We start from the raw sequence: 7,875 nt of genomic DNA, 5'->3' as shown, positions 1-7,875 counted from the left end.
TTTTTAACTTGACATTTTCAACCCTGACTAACCTGGATATCTGATTCTTTCTTGTACTTGTATTATGCATGCCTCCAACATCTTCATAACTTGACCAAGAAAAAGATCCAGCCATTTGAGAGAGCAATGTTGTTTGTGCCAGATCCAGTTTTCTGCTTGCTCCAAAGTCTGCGATATACAGTTTATTGTTGATATCTGTAGAAAAGTAAAAATGCTCATAAAAATATGTAGCACTTAAAATGACATCCACATTATCATATCATCATGTGTTTTAAATGGACATTTTTGCTTGTAAATGCATATTACAGGATAATCATGGCTATGGCTAATCCACAGACTGCTCTTACCAAACAAAATGTTTTCAGGCTTCAGGTCTCTGTGCAAAATTCCACATGAATGCAGTTCCTAAAGTCCTTGCAGTAACTCCTGGCAGATCTCCAGTCTTCGATGCTCTGTCAGGCTTTTTGTTTCAGGAAAATCCTTGTTTTCAAGGACTGTATTTGTTTTGTTTCTGACATATAGGCCTATCACTATTGCCCAGAACTACTATTTCACAAATCTACCTACAATAAACCTACTTTCAGCTGTGGCATGCAATATTCCTTTATTCCAATATTCAGACTGTATTCACAAAGAAGGGAGACAAAATAGGCAAAGTAAGTGTCTTCCAACACTGCAATGGGTTGCAAAAGATGTTCTGCTTGTAAATTTTTTGAACTCAGGAAATGAGCCATTTCCATTTCATTTTTGGAAATATGTTTGGCAACTCGTTTCACTGCGAATTTGCAGTTGTGAAAGAGTCCTGGGAAAATCTCAGCAGCATTGCATCCATTTGCAATCTTCATTTCTGTGTTTATAATAAGGTCATCAATTTTCATCACACCAGGCTTTAAGTCAAGGTTTTCAAATGAATTCTTCCATCATGATTCCTGTAAAATTCATAAAAGAATTATGCCAATACATATTTATTTGTCAAATTTTGTTATACAGTGTATTCCTTAGTAAATTCAGATGAAGAAACAAACCTCTATATATATTTACCATATTTTCCTTTATCTCTCTGCATGTGGAAGTAATGGTTTTCTGAAACAAATTACATTAAAAGCATGACGTCAATATCTTAAGTATGGAGGCATTATTTTATCATTAACAATTTAATTAACTTTTTGCACAACAATATTGGTGAGGATAAGAGGGTTTTACTAACAGACTGAATACAAATAAAAAAATACAAATAATAATAATAATTATAAATTAATTTTATAATGTTAGCATTTACATAATATCATAATATAAATTTAGAATGTGCAACTTACCTCTTCAGCCTTGAATGAAAAAAAGTGAGATGACAAATGGCTTAGTAGACTTTTTTCTTATGTAGTATCTTGTAGGTAGATATAAACTAGATTAACAGGAAGATAACTCTCCAATGTAGGAAACAATCTTGGAGAAGCTTTTTGTCTTCCAAAGTTGTGGTCTTCCAAATGGCAAAAAAAGACTTCAATGAAGATTCTGTGAGGAACCCAGAATATATATATATATATACACACACACAACCCTGCCCAGCTATCTGGACATTAATTGGGCCTTCGGATAAGCCACAATTAGCCACCATTACTGTTGGTACAGTAATGCAAATTTCTCTGGGATTAAAATCAAACAGACACTTCAAAATAAGGGTAATGGGTTTGTTTTAAATTTGGTTCCAGTTGTAAACATTTAAATTGGATCAGGGAAAATTCCTTTTCCTCACTTAGTATGGCATACATTATAATTACTCACTTTTGTCTGTACGTATTTTGAATAGGACATGGAACACAAACCTATAACAGTGGCAGATAAAACATGATAAATATTGATAAAGAAAAACTTAAGTCAAAATGTTCTCAAACAATGGGATGGTGTAGCATTTTAAGAAGGGAAGTGAGATTAAATTTATTTGCTATTTCATTGTAAAATACAATGAGAAATTAATTTGCATTTGCAGATTTTGTTCCCTTTTCCTCAATAATGGTCAATAACTTAAAGATGTATATTTACATTTTCTATCAGTATTTCAAAGTTAACATGCTGCATTCTGACCTGGGGAACAAGAAAAGATTAAATGACGAGGATGTAGACAGGAAAAGTCATTTCCACAATGTAAAAAAAACTTTCTGCACATTTCATGTAAATCAAATTATTATTATGTTATAGGGACGTAATATATTAACCAAGAAAGACTGAATCTGTAGATAAATGTAAACGTTTTTGTGATTTTTATCAACAAAAAAACAAAAAAAACACTCCTGTTGACTTGCATGTCTTTACAGGGCAGTCTTGCCTGGTCCAATATGGCAAACATGTTGATGTATTACAGCAACAGGGCAAAGCGGCTAATGAGGCATCTATGTATTTTTGGGTCTAAGGTTAAGCTGTCTCACAGTCTGGCCTGAATGTGTCTGTGACACTGTGACACACTGTCATTTGAAGCCTTCCTACATAGAAATGCAAATTGCCTGTGGGGGTAGTGCAGCTGACTTCAGAAAGTTCTGTCCACACACATTTCAGTATTGGGATCAGAGGGCCACTCGCTCAAACCAGAATGTGTTGTGTTGGTTCGAGAATCTGTGAAATAAGCAATAGGTCTAAGGTTATGGAGTTCAAATATTGTTTTAATGAAGTTACGCAACTTATACATAAATGCACAGTAAACATTTAAGTTAAGAACGAAGAAGGAGAAGAAACTGAAAGCGAGTGTGGAGAAACTGAGTTATCAAAGATTCACTTTGTGATATACTCACAGCGAAGTTATTTTTCGTTCTTGCTTAGGGGTAAAAAGAAGTTTGAAATACCGTTGCAGCGATATACGGTTAGTGAACATCCTGACGCCGCCCACACTGCTGAGAGCGGCGTTTAGATGAATATGTAAATATGTGATGCGCGCTTTCCTCTCAATAACAAAATAAACACAACAGTGGTGAGAACTCAGCAGTTAAGAAAGCATCTGATCATAGAGATGTGGATATGTTTGCACCAGCTCTGCAATTCGGCACTCCAGTCAAGCCACGTCACATTTATTTATACCACTTTATACAATATATTGCTTTAAAGCCACAAATATCATAACTGTTATTTATAGGGCTACTGTAATTGAGACATTTATTCAAGAAATTCTTTACAAACAGAAAGACATATAGTAGAGAAATTTCATATCGGAGAGGTAATTGAACAAACTTCGTTTTACCGGTGAGCGTGAACGGTACATAAGTGGAGCGTTCGCTTGGGCCGTGAGCGATTGAGTAGAGCGCACTGGCATAGAGCGGAATATTGTGCGGAACATCACACCGCTCACATGCTCTGATTGGGATGGTATATTTATGAATAAAATGCCATAGGAAAACATGTCTTTTACCATATCCACAAGCCTAAACCTTTAAAAAAGTAAAATCCTTATGTTCATATGTATACCATTACCATCAACTACCAGTATGTAATCAAAAAATTAAGAATAAAGTTAGGATCTGTGAAGCAAATGAGTGCCAGCTCTTTTCACATCACTAGTTAAATGTAAGCAATTTTTAAGGGTTTTTTCAATTATTTACAATGATTATTTGCTTTTCTGTCTTAATTCTGTCTGTGACTGTTTCACTGCTGGTAAATCTGCTATGTGTACTGAAGCATTTGATGTGTTAACATCTGGTCTGGCTAGATAAAAACAGGTTGTAAGGGTGTTCAACTGCAGGCACCTGTGATTATCATATGTAAAGGCAAATTTACCTTGCTTGAAAGTAAATCGTTAACCACCCATTCCAAAAGAATAGTTTTAAGCACCATGTCAATGAGAGGAAATTACTGCCTTTTGTAACTACAAAGACTCAATCCACACTGATTGATTTGTAGCATACGTATAACAATGAAGCAAAGATAATTTTTTGTTCTTTCACAAATACTATGCTGTGTAGTATCAACTAAACAATGTAAGCTTTTAAATACCAAGCATTTTATGTTATTCATGGTGCTTTAATGAGCAGGGCAGTGAGTTGGTTATTTAGTGGTTTCATTATTTTACAAGAATACTGTTATTGCCACACACTTCATACATCTGAGGGATATTCATCCACCAGAAATTGCACAGTATGTGGTAATTTGTGAATTCCTCTTATAGGAATATTGTATGCCACAGCTGAAAGTAGGTTTATTGTTAGGTAGATTTGTGAAGTAGTAGTTGTGGGCAATTGTGTTAGGCCTATATGTCAGAAACAAAACAAACATGATTGAGCCGTACTGGACTGGCCAGACCAACATTTTATTGGTAAGATTACACAGGCATTGATAGGACTTGTAAGTTTTTACTTTACTCAAATATTTGTAATCTTTCCTCCAGACTTGACTGTTTAGACCCAAATACTAACACCGTGTCCAAACCAGACCCTGCAACATGTGTGTGGCATGGGGGGCGTGGTCATGTGTCGGTCTGCGGGAGAGAGAGAGAGCGGTAAGGCTCGTCACCTGGTTCATAATTATCTCTAAATAAATGAAAGCACTCTAGCAAATCAACCACACTCTCGGTTCAGGGCTATCGTGCTTTCTGGTCACTCTCTATCTCTGATGCTCTGGCATGCCTTTTCAAGTCTCTCTCCGCCATCACTATAATGAGAATCTAGTGTTAGAGATAATTATGAACCAGGTGACGAGCCTTACTGCTCTCTCTTTCCCGCAGACCGACACATGACCACGCCCCCATGCCACATGCCCCCACCGCTGACTCAGGGCGGGGCAACATCCGGCCTGCCTACTCCCCCCCCATTTCTGGAGAGAAAGTCAGCCACAACCAACTGCACCCCCGGTCTGTGGACCACCTTAAATTTAAAGGGCTGGAGAGCCAGGTACCAACGGGTGATCCACGCGTTTCCTTCATGCAGTGGAGCCACTGCAGAGGAGCGTGATCGGAACAGAGGGTGAAGGCTCGCCCCTGCAGGTAGTAGCGGAGGGTCAGAACAGCTCACTTAATCGCAAGACACTCCTTCTCGATGGTACTATAGTTTGTCTCCCTGAAGGAGAGCTTGCGACTAATAAATAGCACTGGCCATTCCTCCCCTCCCACCTCCTGCGAGAGCACTGCGCCCAGCCCCCTGTCAGATGCATCAGTCTGCAAAATAAAGGGGAGAGAGAAATCAGGTGCATGTAGAAGTGGCCACCCACACAGTGCGGACTTTACCTTAGGGAAGACCTGTTGGCATGACTCTGTCCACTTGACCGGATCGGGAGCCCCCTTTTTAGTAAGGTAAGTCAGCGGGCTGGTGACATCAGAATAACTAGGCACAAACATTCGGTAGTATCCAGCCAGCCCCAAAAACTGCCTTACCCCCTTTTTTGTCTTGGGCGCCGGGCAGGCTGAGATCGCTGTGGTTTTGTCAACCTGTGGACGCACCTGCCTGTGACCCAAGTGGAACCCCAGATACCTAACTTCCACCCGCCCAATTGCGCACTTCTTCAGGTTGGCCGTGAGTCCCGCCTATCTCAGCGCTCTCAGGACCGCCCTCAGATGTTGCATATGTCACTGCCAATCATTACTGTAAATTATGATGTCATCTAGATATGCGGCGACATATGCCGTGTGCGATCTGAGAACCTTGTCCATAAGGCGCTGAAACGTGGCTGGGGCTCCGAACAAACCGAACGGAAGAGTCACAAATTGGTGTGATCCGAACGGTGTGGAAAAAGCCATCTTTTCTTGGGACAATGGCGTTAAAGGGATCTGCCAATAACCCTAATTGAGCCCCACCCAACCGATCAAGTAACTCATCAATTCGTGGCATTGGATAAGCATCAAATTTGGACACCGCGTTCACTTTCCGGTAGTCAACACAGAGGCGGATCGAGCCGTCACTCTTCGGTACCAAAACTACCGGGCTGGCCCAATCGCTGTGCGACTCTTGTATTACGCCCATTTCAAGCATTGCCTCTAATTCTTCCTGAATAATCTTTTTCTTGTGTTCAGGAAGACAATAGGGGCGGGTACGAACCACCAACCCCGGGGTGGTCTCAATGTGGTGCTCTATGAGGTTTGTGCGACCGGGTAGGGGTGAAAACACGTCTGCGAACTCCGCTTGCAACCTGGAAATATCTGTAAGCTGCGACAGCGAGAGGTGGTCTCTGCAAGGTGCTGGGGTGAATGAACTTGATTTGGGAAATACCTCCGGACCGAGCTCCGCCCCCTCCGGAACTACCGTCGCCAAGGCTACAGGTACCGCCTCCCTCCATGGTTTGAGGAGGTTGAGGTGGTAGGTTTGATGTGCCCCTTTCCTATCTGTTCGCCTAATCTCATAATCGAGATCTCCGACTCGTCGTGTGACCTCAAAGGGTCCTTGCCACTTGGCGAGTAATTTGGAGCTCGAGGTGGGCAGCAAATCAACCACTCTCTCGATTCAGGGCTGTCGTGCTTTCTGGTCACTCTCTCTCTCTCTGATGCTCTTGTGTGCCTTTTCAAGTTTCCCATCCGCCATCACTATAATGAGAGACAGGTGTTAGAGATAATTATGAACCAGGTGACGAGCCTTACCGCTCTCTCTCTCCCGCAGCCCGACACATGACCACGCCCCCCATGCCACAATGTGATAAAAGGTATCTTTGCCACTTTGATCCACTTTTGTTCTAACAAGCCACAATGCATGACAGGACATTCTGTCGATTGCTTGGTTTCCATTTCTGCGCTGTCACGCTGCGTAGTCCCATCTGCTGTGAACACACACACACCGATTCACAATGGAGGAGAGGTGACAGACATACTGACTTCTCTCTGATTCCCATGTGGAGCTCGGTGAAATAACAACAAGAGTACCACGTGAACATCAACAGTAACTGTTCTGATTTCTGATTTTATTAGTCATATAAGTGTAGGAAATGTATAGGAATTATGCACTGTGTCACACAGCCATGTCGCGTTTAGTGTGGACAGACAAGTTGCTTGTCACTCGAATCGTATTCTGGTTAAGCAGGCTTCACACTAGGCAAATTTTTCAACTATTTTCAGGTGTGAGCTTCATTAACATAATGGCCAGCCAGGCAGAGATGAAGCACATTAGCATCTATCAGCGGGAGGTTATGAATCACTTGACCGTCGGGACTCCCTGCTGAGTTAATGGTTTCAGCAATGGGAAAAAGATTCCAATATGACAGAAAAAAAAATTCTGTCATGGGTGGGGGGTGGGTGCTCTTGGGTTTTCTTCAAGTGACCAATGAGCTTCTTTTTTCACAAATGCTGATTGTAATCCATAGTGATTCTGTCACCAAGCATTTTTCCTGCATTTTTCCACACTAAAATGACAAATGAAATCAGAAAGCAGAGACAAAACAGTCTGTTTTCTTGAACTATTTCTTTACTTACTGAAAGATGCACATGGACAAAATCGCTCTACGGCAAGCCTCGAGGGGATAAATACACAGTCACACACTTTCACAAGATACTCCATGAATCACACCCTAAATCACTCTTTACCATTGTTTATGCTCACACGGTACTCCTGTTGTTATTTCGGTGAGCTCCACGTGACAGGAAATCAGAGAGAGAGAGAGAGTTGTGGTGAGTCGTTATGTTTGTCACCCCTCCACCATTCTTAATCGGTAAGTGTGTCATAACCGAAAATCTCAGCAAAACAGTATGCATGTGTGATTCCCTCTGCCAAAATCAAGTTGTTTTGAGTCTGCTAGTGTGACGCCGGATTTAGCAGACGGTGTACAACTCTGTCTTGCAAAACAATGACTTCAACTTTATATAGACTACTAATAGTATGTTTGAGAAAATCATTCCCTTTGAAACCCAGAAACTAGGACAAGCATGTGGAAAGGGCAGGTGTTTAAAGGGGGTGGCACTTAATCAGTCTGACAAAATCA

At 41.0% G+C, this 7,875-nt stretch overlaps 1 protein-coding gene across 14 annotated transcripts in view; it reads right to left on the bottom strand.

The window, feature by feature from the left end:
* LOC127440122 (GTPase-activating Rap/Ran-GAP domain-like protein 3) overlaps positions 1–7,875 on the bottom strand; it is a 103,304-nt gene that overhangs the window by 20,830 nt on the left and 74,599 nt on the right. For 4 of the 14 annotated variants that reach the window (XR_007897069.1, XR_007897073.1, XR_007897071.1 and 1 more), the window contains exons 29-31: positions 1,042–1,512; positions 348–929; positions 33–195 (exon numbers count right to left, since the gene is read on the bottom strand). The exons of 9 other annotated variants lie outside the window; for them this stretch is intronic. The gene's annotated coding sequence lies outside the window, so the exon portion shown is untranslated. The remainder of the gene's footprint in view (positions 1–32; positions 196–347; positions 930–1,041; positions 1,513–7,875) is intronic. One more of the 14 variants, XR_007897070.1, reaches the window with a different exon arrangement.

Source organism: Myxocyprinus asiaticus, chromosome 4 (genome assembly GCF_019703515.2).
Source record: "Myxocyprinus asiaticus isolate MX2 ecotype Aquarium Trade chromosome 4, UBuf_Myxa_2, whole genome shotgun sequence".
In the NCBI taxonomy this organism is placed as follows: Eukaryota; Metazoa; Chordata; class Actinopteri; order Cypriniformes; family Catostomidae; genus Myxocyprinus; species Myxocyprinus asiaticus.
The sequence above is the reverse complement of the archived record's forward strand: the minus strand, read 5'-3'. Positions and strand labels throughout refer to the sequence as shown.